This window comes from Phaenicophaeus curvirostris, chromosome 32 (genome assembly GCF_032191515.1).
Source record: "Phaenicophaeus curvirostris isolate KB17595 chromosome 32, BPBGC_Pcur_1.0, whole genome shotgun sequence".
NCBI classification, from domain to species: domain Eukaryota; kingdom Metazoa; phylum Chordata; class Aves; order Cuculiformes; family Cuculidae; genus Phaenicophaeus; species Phaenicophaeus curvirostris.
In genome coordinates this window covers 2,900,120-2,916,682 of record NC_091423.1, presented here as the reverse complement: position 1 = coordinate 2,916,682, position 16,563 = coordinate 2,900,120, and positions in this window count along the sequence as shown.

Sequence of the window (16,563 nt, the reverse complement as noted above, 5' to 3'; positions counted from 1 at the left end):
AGGCATTGGCCACTTGCCCCAGCATGCACGCAATACTGGAATCTTTATACCCACTTTATACCCCCCCTTTTATTTATAAACATTATAAACTATATAAACCATCAATTGTTTGTTGCACCTTTCATGGAAAACATGATTGACACATGATTAAACATAGAAATATCTTACTACAGATACACAGAATTATACTAATGCAAGAAAAGTGATTTTGATTAAGGCCTTTAGCTAGCTCTCTAACTTATGAATCCTTTATAACGAGGTTTTTGGGGTTTTTTTCTTTCAATCATCATTCATCTTCAAGCTTCTTTGCCCCGTTCATGAGTGTTGATATAGCCCCAGCATTATTGCTGTCCATATTAGTATCGTTGTCATCTTTGTCATAATTGCTATCTCTTCTTAGATATGGATGGACACACCACACTGGCATCCACTTGGGTCCTTGACCTGTGGAAACACCAGCATATCCTCGACCCCATGTTATTAACCGATATAGTCCTTCCCATCGGTCTGATTCCAAAGATTTTAATAACACCTTGGCTCCTTCCTTTTTGAGCTGCTGACCCTCTGTTTGCAAAGACGAAAAATGCCTTACTATAGGAGATTGCTCCACTCCCTGATCTTCCCGCACATTTAAGTAATTCAACACATACAGTGCCTTCCCTAATCTGTTCTGTGGTGTTTCACCATTCATTCCTCCTTTTTGTTTTAATAACATATTTTTTTTGTGTCTGATGGGCTCATTCTACTATCGCCTGTCTTTCTATTATATACACCTTATTTGCCCACTGTCCATTTTCTTTTCCACATTAGTACTGCTCTTCCTGTTTTTCCTGAGCCATCAGTAAGTATTGTAGGGCCGTCAACCTCTACATAAGGGCTTCTGTTCTATTTGTAATGTTTGCAGAGAGGAAAACAATTTATGACTCGGTAAGTGGATATCAATACTTCCTGGATAATCTGTTAGAGCTACCTGTAAATTCAAACTATTTGCCATGCACCACTTAACATATTCCTTTGTCACTGGAATATAAATGATAACCGGGTCTTGGCCTAATAATTGAACAGTTCTTTTTCTTCCCTTAGTGATTATCATTGTAATCATTTTGAGTCTAGTTACTATTGTTTTTTGTGGTTGGTGTGGCAAAATATCCACTCAATAATTCGTAATGAATCTTTTGAATTTTCCTCTATCATTGGCTCAATATCCCTAAAGGTTGTCTGCGCTAGGGCCCAGCGGTTGCTGATGAGGGACACTGGAATGCAGAGTGTTCTCACAAATTGGCATTCCCCTAGATAGATAACACCATTAACTCCTCTGGACTTCTGCAAAGCTGAAAACACTTAGAAAGGAAGGAGAAGGAGGGGGCACTCACACACATACAGCTGCAAGGCTGGGCTTTATCCGTTTTTTTTCTCTCTCTCTCCTTTTTTTATGTTTTGCTAAGTATTTTAAAATTTTTCCATCTGAAGCCATTCATTCCAAATATCCCCAGGTAAATCTACCTGTTTGCCGGCTTAGTGGACATCTGAGATTGAAAGGTCCCAGAGATGTATTTCCAAGATTAATCAAAACCAATTTGTAAGTCTTACAGATGTTTGAAGCGCTTCAAACACACACACGACCACTCAATTCAAAGCTAGCTCAATGCATCCATATAATGTTGGTTATGACTACTCGATAATAACAGAACAAGTATTTCAGTTCTGGTATATGTTGTTCTTCATTGCTCTGTGAGTGTTGTACTTTGCAGGTTCATGATTTTTGTAGTTTCATAGAATCACAGACTGGTTGGTTGAGCCAAGGCCTCTGTCTCCCCGTACACGGTTTCCTGCATGGGGTACAATTGCTGGAAAACAAATCAGCTGAGTAATTCTAGTGCCCTTTGATACAAAGTCAGGAGGCATAGGCATCCAAGCTATTACTTGCATTGCTCTCGTAAAGTGAGCATCAGTCAATTCTGATAAAACAAACAATCTTTGTAACAGGTGATCATGCAATTAACAGTGCACTAAATCCGGTTTTCCATTTTTTAAGGCTAATTGTTTAAGCAACACTTATCTAGCAGTGATATTGCCCGCCTGCTTATTTAAGGCCTCTTGTAGTTTGTCTAGAAAAGTCATGTAATAAACACTATTTTCCAGATTTCTTTTTTATCACAAATACAGGTGTGTTCCAAGGACTATTAAATGGGACTATATGCCCTTGATCTATTTGCTCCTCGACTAAATTTTGCAATGCACCCAATTTTTCACTCGTTCATGGTTCCAACACCTATTCCCATTGTATTTAACACATCTCTTCCCCTAAGATTAGTGGAACGTGCACAACAAAGGGTTGCACTACAGCCATTTTAAGATGTTCTGGCTTTCCCCTCCCTTTTTTAAAAAAAACTTAATGTGCACTTCAACATAATATGCTGAGTTTGTATGGACTAAACCAAATGTATTTCAGGGATTCTTGTGGACCCAAAACCTTGTGAGTCACGCTCTATAGAGACAGCTTGGAACACAGCTGCTTTGAACGGAGTTAATTTTACTATTTGGCTCTCCTTTGGTATTAATACTAGTGGAGATGTTGTCCATAACACTAGTGGAGGCGGCGTCCATACCCTTGCTTGAATTATTCCAGTAAAGCCTGCATCTATGACCCCAGGTAAAACAAATATTCCCAACTGAATTATTGATATTCATTCTAATTACAAGGCAGTAAAGCCACTCCCCAATGGTCCTTTTACGTTCCGTGGTATTGTGTGAACTGCAGATGATTGCAGCATTACTGCAATGGTGGTGGCCATGTCTATCTCGGTGCTGCCTCGTTCTTGCTCTGATGTGAGAGCCGCTGCTTGCTGTGGAGGCATCTGTGTTGGTACGCACCTCCGAACCATGCTTTGTTCTGGTTTTCCAATACTGTCCCGTTCTTATCGCATTTTGATCTACACCAACTGGCAAAATGTTTGCCCTTTCCACACCAAGGGCAGATTTTAGGCCCTCTATCCTGGCATTGCGTGTGGCAGTCTCTTTTAAAATGTCTCTCCTTGCCACATCTGTAACAGAACGTCTTTCTGCCCCAGATTACAGTCAGGGCAGCAGCCATCAGCTGTGCTTGATAGGTAAATGGTCCCAGCTGCTGTTGTAGGATTTTCCAGATTGCACCATATCTTTCTACATTTGTCATTAGGACTTTTTATCACTGATTGCAAAATTAATGCTTCTGTAACTGCTCGGTTGTCTACCTGCTTGTCGAACGCATCCTTCAATCTGTCTATAAATGCCATATACAGTTCATACCTGTTTCAACTTTACGATATTTTTATAAGCATTTGATAAGCCAAAAAGCTGTTCCTGTTGTAAACTTGCATTATTTAAACTGGCTTGATTCTTGAACCGCTACCACCGTTCTGAGGGGCAACTTTTGCCTTTTCAGTTATGCAAAGTGCTCATCAAGTTTTTGTCTTTGGTAATCTTTGGCTAATACTAAAAAACTGATGCAGACTCCTGGACCTTACACAAATGTAATAGTTATGAAGGTTTTTAATACCTTTACCCTATTTTATCTAAGTGAAAAGTATACAAAAAAGAATATTAGAATTAGATGCAACCAATCACTTCAGTGAAAACAGATCTGTAACTGTTCACTTCCAAGGTATTTTAATGCCATGTAACACACATACTGAGTCCATGAGTAGTTGCTACAGCAAGTAGAGTTACTCATTGTCATAAAATGTAGCATTCAGGGTACCAAATATGTAATGCCATAATATTAGAGACAATATACACCTTTTATGTAACACATTTTGTACTATGCAAATATTTTGGACTGATACAAGATCAGAAATACTGTAACAGCGCATCTGTCACACTGTCAAAATTAACATTGACTTCAGTCCAACTAGGGCAATGGAAGTCTTGTCCAAGTCAATGGAAGGTCAATACAAATCAAAATAATATAGTGCATGGCTGTACGGTTCTTCAAAATTAATTATATCTCTGTGTCATTGGCTTTATTGGTATTATACTGAGGCAGGCTTTGATTTGGTTTAAAATATTTTTGCATTAAAAATGGGAAGAAAATGGGAAGAAGGGGTATCCTATTTTTCTGTAATGGGAAAACGTTTATTTTCTTTCATTCTTTTTTTCCCATCCTTTCTCTTTTAGTAAGGTCAGTGGAAGAGAAGATTTTTAAAGCTCGTAGCATCCTGTCTGAATGACACGCAACTGGAAACCATAGGTGATAAACCACAGTGCTGAGTAATCTTAGTTCATTGTGTAAAAAACATACTTAATTATAATTGACTGTTTAACTCTAGAACTTACTAAGGAATCCAGACATGCTGTAGAAATCTTCCAGCTAAGTAATATACAATAAAAGTGAGTTTTTTCTTCTTATTTTGCTAGCATAGTTGACATGTAGAAGGGGACTCATGGCTTGTACCTTGTATGTGTTTTTCTTGGGATTGTGGTAAATTGAGTCGGAACAATGATTCAGTACATCATATGTAGAATATACCAATGGCTAGGATGTATGCAAAAGCCTTATTCAAAACATATGTAGCCATTCTAAATGTTTGAATGTGATCTTTTAAGCCACTTTTGTATGTTATCATATGGTATGTTCTAGTGCAACAGCAATTTTCCATAGTAAGTTATGAAAAATATTCAAATGATTATTGTCTCAGTGCAAGAACACATTTATTCACATTTAAAAAAAATTACATTTTTCTGTCATGGCTTAAATATATACTGGCAATACACAATACATCCGGACAGCTTTTTTTGTTGATGTATGCAAGGTTTCATGTGTTCCTCTAGTGAGCATGGGAATATTCTATGTTTATATGAAGAAAATGTTTTAAAACTTCTAAAAGCAGGAAATTCAGAAAGAACTGAGGTTTATTTCTCATTATTTACCATAAATAAAAATACTTATGTGTAACAACAACAAAAAAAAAAAAAAACAAACAGGAGAGAGCCACTTCCATACCAGCAAAATAAAGTGTAAGCAACATATACAAATAACTTCCAAAAACCCAGACTGTTTTCTTTCAGTATTTACCATGTTTAAGGTCCCCGAAGGTTGGGTGGCAGCATACAATGAGCAGCCCAAGCACTGTGGCTGGGAGGAGTTGGGAAGCCATAGCCAGGGTCTTCAAGGTTATAAAAGGTTATAACGACTCTGTTGTGTTATGCAAATTAGGAAGTTGGCTGTTGAAGGCGGGCTAAGGTTAAACAATTCTATAAAAGCAGAACGAATCCAAATAAAGCGGCTTCACTTGGATCACATTGGTCATTGCGTGTTGTCCCGTTTCTTCTGTCAAATGGCGCCCAACGTGGGGCCCTCAGATTGCGTGCCGAAGTTGCCTTGAACGTCTGAAGACGCAGCAGAGGGTACGGAAAAGCCGACCGTAGGTGAGTGCTGTCCCCGGCACTCGGGAAAAAATTTTCAAGGGCTGCGCAGCTTAAAGAATTGAGGAAACTCGCCACTGGCCAGGCGAGCGGTCGGGGAGGAGATGGGGCAGGCGCTTTCTTCCGAGGATAAGGCTCGGATAGAATCTGCGCAGAAGCTCCTCCAACATATGCTCTCAGTGAGAGGAATTACTTACGAAAAAGCTGCGTTGCAGTCTATGTTAACATGGGCTTATCAAAGCAGCATTGTTACAACGACCACTGCCCTATTTGAGGAAGAGACTTGGGAGAAAATGGGACAAAGACTGATGAATGCTCAAAAGGAAATAAGAGCCTTTGGCAGTATCTTACTCTTTGGCGATTAGTTAAAGAGACATTGTGTGATATGAAAGTCGAGCGAGAAGTTGCGGCATCGGCTTATGCTGCTATGCATAGGAATCAAGAGAACAGCGGTGGTTCATTTGCATCTGCATTATCGTTCTGTGAAAGTAATTTACCCACGCAGGCACCACCACCACCACCTTCCAAAGATTGGCCTTCTCCCCCATTTCCCCCAGTGGAAGAACATGAGGAGGTTCACACTACCGAAGGTGAAGGACATAAAGGTCCTCCTTGTCCTCCTTCTCCAGAAAGTCCTTCAATTAATTCCTTAGAGGATTTGTTTAGTGAGGACTCTGAACGTCCTGTGTCGCCCTCTCCTGAGTGTTCCAATTTCAGACAAGAATTTGATAAACTGCTGGCAAAGCTAGAAGAAATTCGAATTCGCCAGGAAAAGGAGAGCCGTCCACCTGAACCACGTCCGCCCGATTACCCAGGAATGCAGTCACGCCCTGAACTGACTGCACCGGCTCTACCATCGATGGGGTTTGATACCGGGACTGGGGGGACCAGGTGGCGGGGACCGGGAGCCGGGACTGGGGGGACCAGGTGGCGGGGACCGGGAGCGCGTTGGCAGGGGGTAATTAGGGACACGGTTTTAGAAGGGGTAACTATGGAAGCGTATCCTGTATTGTTAAATACACAGACAGGGGCGAGTGAATGGGAACCATTCGATCGGAAATTACTAAAAGAAGTCAAGGCTGCTTGTACACAATATGGTTTGCAATCACCATTTACACAGGGTTTATTAGACTTTATATTTACGGGTCATACCCTTTGTCCTGCAGATATTCGGCAATTAGTTATGTTAATATTATCCCCATCTCAGCACCTTGCCTTTTATCAAGCTTGGGAACATTTGTGTGATCAGGAAGCGGCCACTTATTGTTGGGATGAGAGGGTGCGGCCTCATCGTGCCCCTGAGCTCCGACCCCTGTTTGAAACGGAGGTTGCTTATGAGGGAGAGGACAGGATTAGAGTTTCTCAGCAAGAACTTGAGGGACCTTACAGTCCGTTGGATGCAGCCCCAGAGTCCGAGCGGGTGGCTCGGCAGCAGGGTCCTGTTGGTGAAACAGAAGGCATCACATCGCCGCTTTTGAACGACAGTGGGGGGTGTTGTCAGACGGGTTTTTCTAGTTTGCAGCATGAGGCTCATTGTTTTTGGGAGGAGGGGGTGATGAAATCGGATCCTATTCCCAATTCTGATCCTGAACTCCAACCCCTGATCATTATTAATGACGGGGTGGCAGAATATGATCTTGTTCTTGATGCAGATCCTGATTTCAAACTCCAACCCCCAATTGTTATTGATAAGGGGGAGAAGTCTGAAACCTCTACTGTAGGGAAAGCAAATGCATGTGCCCTAAGGGAGCTGGCTGGATTGCAGGAGCTTGAGGGAGCACTATGCTTTGTGATTCAAGCAGTATTCTGCTGGGGTAGAGGAAATAGATTTTGGGAGCAGAATGATGAGATTGAAATCCCTATTCCTGGAATAGGAGAAGGTTTTCCCCGATATTTAATGCCTGACCTGCCCCTATCTGACCTACATTGGTCCGCAAAAAAGTGGCAGCCCCCAGACAAAAGCTGCCCCCCCCCCGCCCTTTGAGAAAAGAAAATGCCTGCAGCCGCTTTGACAAAGGGACTAATAGCCGCTACTATAGCTCCTAAACTAGTGGAGCTATCGTTAGCCTAGCCAAAAAGCAGCCACTGGGCTTACTTTGCACTGCTCACAAAAAACAAACAAGGGGATTTATTGGCTACTTTCTCCCTCAGCAAATCAAGATACTGCCCAGGACAGCCTGTCCAGGGGAGCCTCCCAAATTCAGAGACGCATCCCTTACTTTAAAAAAAAAAAAAAAAACCAAAAAAAACCCAAACAAAAACGAAACAAAAAAAACCCCCACTTAATCTATATGCATGGGTAGCCACCGATGCCCATGAAAAGGACTACAAAATAAATACACGGTGGATTGGTAGCATTATTAGGACAAGACGTGTTGTCTCAAATGGGGACACAATTGGTATCAAATTTTGGGGAGCGACCACTGATGGGCAGCTGGACAAAATCATAGAAAAAAAAAATTTTAAAAGCTAATGTAACTCATTATGTGGCAGATAAGCCCTTGGAGCTAGTATTGGTTAATTCTGGCCAGGAACGGAAACACCCATTAGGTCTTTTAGGACAGACACTTAAGAAATTTCAAATCATAGAATGGATATTTTTACCGTATCAGCCGAAAAATACTGAGGCCACAAAACTTTTTGGTCAATTAATAATGAAAGGCAGGAAAAGATGTTGGGAATTGTCTGGGACTGAACCTTCACGAATTTACCTGCCAATTAATAAAGGATATTTGGATTGGCTTATGGAACATTCAGAACCTACTGGGATTGCATTAGCAGATTTTATGGGAGAAATTAGCAACACGTATCCGATTAGCAAATTGATTCCTTTGATACAAAACCAAACCTTTGAACAGATACCGATGCGATCTGAAACGCCAGTGAAAGGCATTACATTTTTTACAGATGCAGGAAAGAAATCTGGTAGGGCTGCTATTACCTGGCAAAAGCGAGGACAATGGAATCAGAAGTTAATATTTACACAGCCAGGTGATTGATTACAAACTATGGAGCTACGAGCAGTGGTTTGGGTATTTCAACAATATACATCACAGCCTATTAATCTAGTTTCTGATTCATTATATGTTGTAGGTACTGTTTGTAGAATAGAATGGGCTATGATAAAAGAAGTTAAGAATGCAGTTTTGTATGCCTTATTGTTACAATTGCTGTACCTGTTGGAGCAACGAGAGCATAAGTATTTTATTACTCATATACGAAGCCATCAACCTGATTTTGGCCTGGCAATTGGGAATAATCGTGCCGATCGCCTTGTTGCTGCAGTTTGGAATGATCCTCGAACAAATCTCTTTTTACAAGCCAAAGCCTCACATGAATTTTTTCACCAAAGTGCTAAAGTACTTAAACGACAATTTAATATTCCTCTGTCTGATGCACAAGGTATAATCAATTCTTGTCCAGATTGTCAAAAACAAGGTATGGGATTAGGATTTGGAATAAACCCCAGAGGGCTTCAAGCCTTACAATTATGGCAAATGGATGTGACCCATATTCCAGAGTTTGGGCGATTGAAATATGTGCATGTCTCAGTAGATGCTTTTTCTATGGCCATATGGGCCACGGCACAGACCGGGGAATCGGCAAAACACGTAATTAAACACATGTATGCTGCTATAATGGCATTAGGGATACCTCAAATGATAAAAACAGATAATGGGCCAGCTTATGTCTCTCAAAAATTTAAACATTTTTGTGTTCAATGGGGAATCCGTCATAATACGGGTATCCCACATTCTCCAACGGGTCAGGCAATCATTGAGCGTTCTCATGCAACCTTGAAGTCCCTTTTGCAAAAACAAAAAGGGGGAGGAGATGTATTACCCCCTAGTGAAAGAATTGCAAAAGCGACTTATGTGTTAAATTTTTTGCGCCTCACTGGAACTAGGAATAGCCCTCCAATCGTAATTCATCATCGATCACTGGAATCAGGATTGAATAACCAGGACCAGCAAGGTATCAAGGTACAATACAAAGACTGGGACTCAGGTGAATGGAAAGGACCTGTTGAACAAAAAATGACAGGAAGAGGTTATGCTTGTGTCCTAACAGATACTGGACCTCGCTGGGTGCCACAAAAGTGGATCAAGCCCTGGAAAGAAAGGAAGATGACGGAGCAAGAGGACCTCACATCGGAAGAAGAAACTGGGGTGGTCTTTTGACAGAAAAGGGAATTTGGAATAACGGTTCTGAAAAGGCTCTTCCGGATATTTTCTAATCTGTGGTGACAGAGCATGGGGCGGAATACCCAGCAATCCAGTTGGTGGACCTTGTTATTTGGGAAAGTTAATGTTGTTTACACCAAGTATACAATACATTTTTGGAGTTTTGAGGAAAAATTTTTTCGCGGTTTATTAGCCCCAGGAGTTGCAGCTCTTGAAGCTGTGTCACAATTGAAGCTGTGTCACAAGTCAAGAAAATGTCTTGTTGGAGCCTTAAAGCAAGGATTGTTTATCTTGATTGCCATTATTGTAGTTTTAAGTGTTTTGATACTTTTAATGGTGCTTGGGTCGCTCAAAAAGAAAACGGGGGAATTGTTGGGTGGCAGCATACAATGAGCAGCCCAAGCACTGTTGCTGGGAGGAGTTGGGAAGCCATAGCCAGGGTCCTCAAGGTTATAAAAGGTTATAACGACTCTGTTTTGTTATGCAAATTAGGAAGTTGGCTGTTGAAGGTGGGCTAAGGTTAAACAATTCTATAAAAGCAGAACGAACCCAAATAAAGCGGCTTCACTTGGATCATCACATTGATCGTTGTGTGTTGTCCCGTTTCTTCCGTCACCCGAAGACTGCTGTAATTAGTTTTCTCCCTTACAAGTAATTATGAGCACCTGTAATTTAAAAAAATATTTGTGTCTGAGTTACAATCCCTTGGGTATTTTTCTTTTAGAACCTTTCTCATTTGCTCTTAGCAGTTCTTCTCCACTTCTACTCTTGGGATACTTTTAATGGAACAAAATGTTTCTCTTCAATTACTTTTAAAACCAGGTGAAGGCTGAATAAAAATTGACAATGTTTTTTTCTCCCCATGATCATTTGGGATGAACGTCATAAGTTCAGGATAGCTTATAACTACCCGATGAAGCAGGAAAGCGAGTTCTATTAAGAGTATGTCAGACCAAGAGTAGCCTTGAAAGCGTTGCCCAACGCTCACATTTAAGTCCTATGAAATTTTCGTAACAGATGACAACAATGTACGGGTCCGTGTTAACTGTTGTACGTAGTTCACTCCATGCTGGCCACATATTTTAAAGTAATTGTACTGCAACCAGAAATGTCACAAGGTGGCTGAATAGAAACTGGCTTGTTGAGAAACCTTGGATCAGAGCCTTGTGATACAGAATATCTAACTGATGTCTTGATGTCCTATTGTGGGAATAGGATGGTGGCTCCTTCAGAACTCTGTCCTGGGCACAGTTCTTAGTAGGTATTCAGGGACAGAAATATGGATTTGTATCACTCTGGGAATTATGCAGTACTACAAATCAGAAGATCCTTTAGACACAGAAGAGCATTACGTTCCTCTGCTCTTCCTTCTGTTTGGATGTGTAGCAGGTCAAACTCTACAGCAATAAATCTTCCATGCCTGAATGTTTGCATTAGCTTTGGGCCTAAAATTTTCCTCAGAAAAAAATATTTAGTAGTAATTCTACTTAATGTGAGAAACACACAGGATAAACCATGAAGTCTACAAAGAATTGCCCATTAATGTGACAAACCGAAACCACTGACTGTCTGAGAAAAGAATTTGATTCAGTTTTTATTCTAACTCTGTATTGATCTTAGATTGATTTTGGCATTCATTTTGGTGCAGTAGACCAGTGATTAAATTTTGTGTTTTGAATTTTTCATAAGATGTTTTGCAATGTCTCTGTGCCCTGAATCACTAATACCGTCTGATGGAACTACTTCCTATAAGCAAATTCTCAGTGATGGATAAAAGTCACTGAAACTGATTTGGTTTGAAAAGGACTTTGGTCTAAAGGTTGTTAGATGCATACACCTAAATTCACTTGAGGGGTAGTAAGTGTCCTTAGAGGACAGAGATGTGTAGCCATAAGACTTTAAACCTGTGTGCAATATATAAAGCACCAGACCTGTAACATCTTCCCATGCTCTGTGCAAAATGTTCATCATGGGAATTTTCTCGGTATGTGCTGATAAGGAATTTAGGCCTTTCCACTTTTGTATCATTCTTTCGCAGAAAGAAAAGCCAATTGCAGAAGCTTGAAGGAGACGCATGCTGGCCCAGTCTTCAGTCAGGCTGACCGAGAGACCAGGGTTCAACAGTTCTTGCTGTACAGCTGACAGAAAAACCTAAATGGTTCTAATTTTCATTTTCATCCCTCCTTGAATCGCTGGTAAACATAATGGAGAAGCTATAGTCTCGGAGAGCAAAATCATCCACTGTTTTAAAGCTACGGCAGTTTCAGAATTTCTCTGCCTTCTATAACACATTAATACCAAACTAAGAAGAGTTTAATTAGTACCAGACCAAGAAGTACAGTATGCTTCAGACACCTTTCCTCTGTCCTGTCATGCAAATACTTTACAAGAACAGGAATGGTATGAAGCTATATATATATATATATATCAGCTTAGCTCGGCAATTGCCTATAGAAGTTGGTCTTTCCAAGGAGCGGTGCCCATTCCCTTTAAGGCCGCTTAATGTTTTCAGGGAATCGGCTCCACCTGGTTACATTTGAACTTGTCAAACAAACTGCATTCCGACAAGGGGGAACTAATGTAGATTTCTCAACAAGAATGAAAATGAAATTAATGACAGGGTTTTCAAAACTTCCAGTAGTCTTCGATGGATATGCTCACCTTGTAACTGTTTCCCCAAGAGCCTTTCTCCCATAGCAGAGGTTAGGATGCTATTGTAATGTCAAATCTGACTCACTGTTACAGTTGCTATTAAAAATTAGCAGCTGTAATTAGGGGAGAATTTTGAAGCTGCAGTGTTGTATTGTCAGTTGTAACAGCATTTAATTATCTTATATACTTCTTTAAAGTGATCGGCTTTGCAGAAGTTGAATGTGCTTTTATCATTTTTACTCTGGAAAGGAGCTGACACATTTAATATAATTTAGATAGAAATACTGTTACTGCAGAAAACAATTGGAATCTGTGAACTTTTTAAAGGATTTTGAACACAGGAGACAGCCATAGTGCTTAGAGGGATTTTGCCATCATCCAAATAAAATAGCCTTCCATTCTCTCTAATACCATTCTATCTGATCTTAAAATGCGTAAGACTAATTACATTAGCCTACAGAGGCTTGCATGGATAATACTATTGGCCATTTCCCCAAATAGAAGAATTATAAATGATTAACCACTTTGTGAATAATGCCAGTGTTTCTGCTGTAGGACCAGATTTGATACGTAGATATGCTGTCACTTTTACACCGCTTGCAGCAGCGTACAATGTTTGGGCTTAGATAGATGCCAGTGTTAAAATTGCAGCAGCCAACGCCATGGTCTCTCCAACCTACTTTAGTCCGTCAGGAAACCAAAAACTTTCGTTGCTATTTCTAATCTGGTCTTATGCTGAGGATAGAAAGAATAAAGACAGAGCCTTATAGGTTAGCCTTACAATAGGCCAGGCCTCGCTGTACGTGACTTCACTGCCTTGAAGTACCAGAAAAAGAAATAATTAGTTTTCCAGGGAAGGACCCTGGTTCTTACGGACTTGAAAGAATGCAGTTGGTATAGGATCTGCTTGTGAAAGAGAGTCTGGGTTAGCTGACTATCCTGTGGCATGCAGCAGTCTAGAAGCTGAGGTACAGCTAAAGAAATACTGTACAGTATTGTCATTTTTGGCAGGCAGCATCCTTGTCAGTATGCACGAGCACTCAGATGAATGAGAGAACCTGTCAGCCAAGGGATGTTACACATTGATGGCAACAACCAGTCACAGGTCCTCTACCCTAAACATGTAGTTAGATTAAGTTCTTTTACAGTTGTTGCTCTGAAAGAGGGAAAGCTGCTAAGCAGCAAAGGACAAGCAGCACTGATAGTGCAACCATTCTTGCGGCCGGTATTGATGTTTTCACTTTTTAAATCCTGCTTCATAATTGATTCCTCAGCACTGGAAAAAGTGTAAATTCTTTCAGCTTCAGGAGCCCCAGCAAACCAGAAAATTAATCCTTATATTGTGATATTGTTCAGTGTATCCCCATTAGACTGATATAGCCCGTGGGAATGCTATCTCATGCCAGCATGTTGGTATTAGATTGTATTGTTTCGATAAATTTTAATTTGATATATTGTGACATTCATGTTCAACTGCAAATTCATCATGGCATGGATTCACGGTCATGTCGTAATCTGGTTCACGTGCTCTATTTTTAATTATTCCGGAGATTACTGGCTTTATCATACAGTCCCTAGATTCTTTGGCGTAGGGGGTAAGTAATGGTTCAGTTTGGGTTTTTTTCTGTTATTGATGTCTGGGTGGGGTGATGCCTTTCACATCATGAAAGCAGAAGTAATCAATCAAGCAGGTATGGATGGCTGCCCTTTATCCTTCTGATACATGAGTAGTGTATATGATGAGATGGGTAATACAACTATAGTGTTTCAGAAAGGATCATTCCTTCGCTCCGTGAAACTCCATGAATGCAACAGGGGAGTTCTATTGTTGTACAGATAAATTTTAGGTTCAATATTTGGCAAATGGGAGCTTTTATTTACCACAGAAGGAAAGATTCTTTCATTTCAAACACATTCAGAATTTGCTTCCTGTTCTAGGCAGGTTCAACACCTTGGAGTGTTGAGGTTTTTTTGTAAATATAAATGCCCATCAAAGTAAAGTCCACCAATAGTAAATGCAGTGCAGTCTAAATGGTATTGGATAGCATCGGACAGTTACACAATCGCTATCACCTACAAAATGTTCGGTATCTTGGGACAAGGAAATCTCTAACTATTTCCTTGAGGTAGATTTGTAGGTAGTGGGCATGTTCTCGGAAATTTTACCTTAATGCTCAAAAGAAGATTATTTCACTGAATGCTTTTCATTATTTCTTTTCCATAAAAGCAGTGTATATATATACGCACACACAAGTCCTAAATGAGTTTATAAATTGAACCGGAAGATTCAGGGCGTTATGCTTTCCAGAGTAAACAGAGTTTTGAAAAAATATTTAACTTGAACTTTGAAAGCTCTGAATGAGATATGCAGCATCACATACATTTCCCAGGGCTGTGAGAACCTAAATTCCACTGAAGTTCAGGAGAGCTAAAGCATTGGTTCTGACTAAACTTTTTGTGATGTGACTTACTTTCATGGAGACATGTCAAATTAGGATATTTGAAAATTATTAGTCTGCAGAATGTGAATAAGAAAATATTTTCTGTATGTTCTGATAACTTTGAACAGAGCCTTTCCACAGGCTTAAAATCTCACTATTGCAAGGAATGCACTAAAGGTAATTTAAAATTGAGTAAAGAACGAAGTAGTCCTTTTTTACTTTGAGGGACTATTGGCTGCTGCTTGAGATTATTCAATTTTCATTCCAGTGTACAGGGAAGCAGTATATTGCCAAGATGAAACAGAAAGCTTAGTAGGTACTGTCTCTTGATGTTTATGGAAAGTTTGCCAACAATCTTTAAAGAAGCTGAATTGGCCTCTAAAATACTGACACAAATGAAATCAGCAGGAAATATGCCTTGCAAAGATATTACCAGATGTGTCATTCACACTATTAAAATCCTACACTATTCTTCATCTTATTAGATTATGTTAGAAATTATGTGTCCAAGAATAATGGCAAGTCTTACTTATATGAAAGACTGGCATTTATTTTTCCAGTAACAGATTGAAATAATTGAAATCTTACAAGGAGCTTGCTTACTTAAAAAATGAGGTTTTAAAGAAAATAATTTTATCATTCTTGACAAGAAAAAGATGTGCATCTATTCCAGATTTAAACATCTTTTTACAATCCTACTTTGACGTGGGCTGGGGGTAACTTAATTCTATACTATTTTTGCAGATTCATAACGTCATTTTGATATCCAGTTAACTAAGTGCAGAACACTTCAGGTCATTATAGAGTACTTGTTATTGTTAGGCACTAGGTGGCCTGCTTGCTAAAACATAGTAATGAAGACTTACACAAAGACAATTTGCAAAAGCACCGACTGAAAAATAACTAAATAAAAAGGCATCTTTATTTTCTAATAGAAGATTATGCATTTAATCTATCTGATGTAAAAATGTATGATGATCTACAAGCAGTAGAACCTACCTAAAACCAGCTTAACACAAAATTATTTTGTTCTTTAGTTCCTCTCTGTATGTTTGCTTAGGGAAGACCGGCAGTTCATTTAGACTTACAATGAAAACTTTCTTCTCTTACCCTGCAATGTCTTAAGAGAGCTTGCATCAAAAACTGTCTTGCTATACGTTTCTTGTTTCCCTCCTACTACCATAAAAGATCAAAGTTTCCCACCAAAAGACAGGATAGTAACCTGTGTATTCTCTTAAGTCATAAGCTCTTTGTTCTCTTGAGGGAAGTTAAAAACGTAGTAGTAGCATTTGTTTTAGAAATCGAATGGGTTGTTGTATTATGCTTAGAAACATGAAAAGGCTGAGTATTATTTATTGTTTCTAAGGAGAAAATGTAACAGGTAATGTTTCAGCAGTTAGTTGCACACGTACACTCAACTTGATCTCAGACAGCAATCTGTAGAAAAAAATAATTAAGAAAAGTAAGCAAAGCAATGCCTTGCTCCGTTTGTTTTTTTTGGTTTTTGGGTTTTTTTTTCTCCTGTTCTGGTTTGGTTCTTAGTAAGTGAAGCCTACATATGACATATGATCTTTGAGTATTGCAGCCTGAGTCCTGTGCTCTAACAAAACATAAGAAACTACTTTTTTCAGCAATTTTGGTGTTTTCTTTTTGTGGTCTGTGTTTGTTGTTAGTGTTAAGTAGAAGGAGCTATGTAGTGGCTTGAGGTGGCATTCAGTTTGTGCTTTTGGACATTGATTTAAAAAAAACCAAGTATAGATTTTATTTATTTAAAATGTAATGAAATGATCATTGCAATAATAAACCTTCATTAAAAACTAGTTTTACTGTTCAATTGAATAGCTAAATAATTAACCACAGATTTATTTCAATATGATTATTCA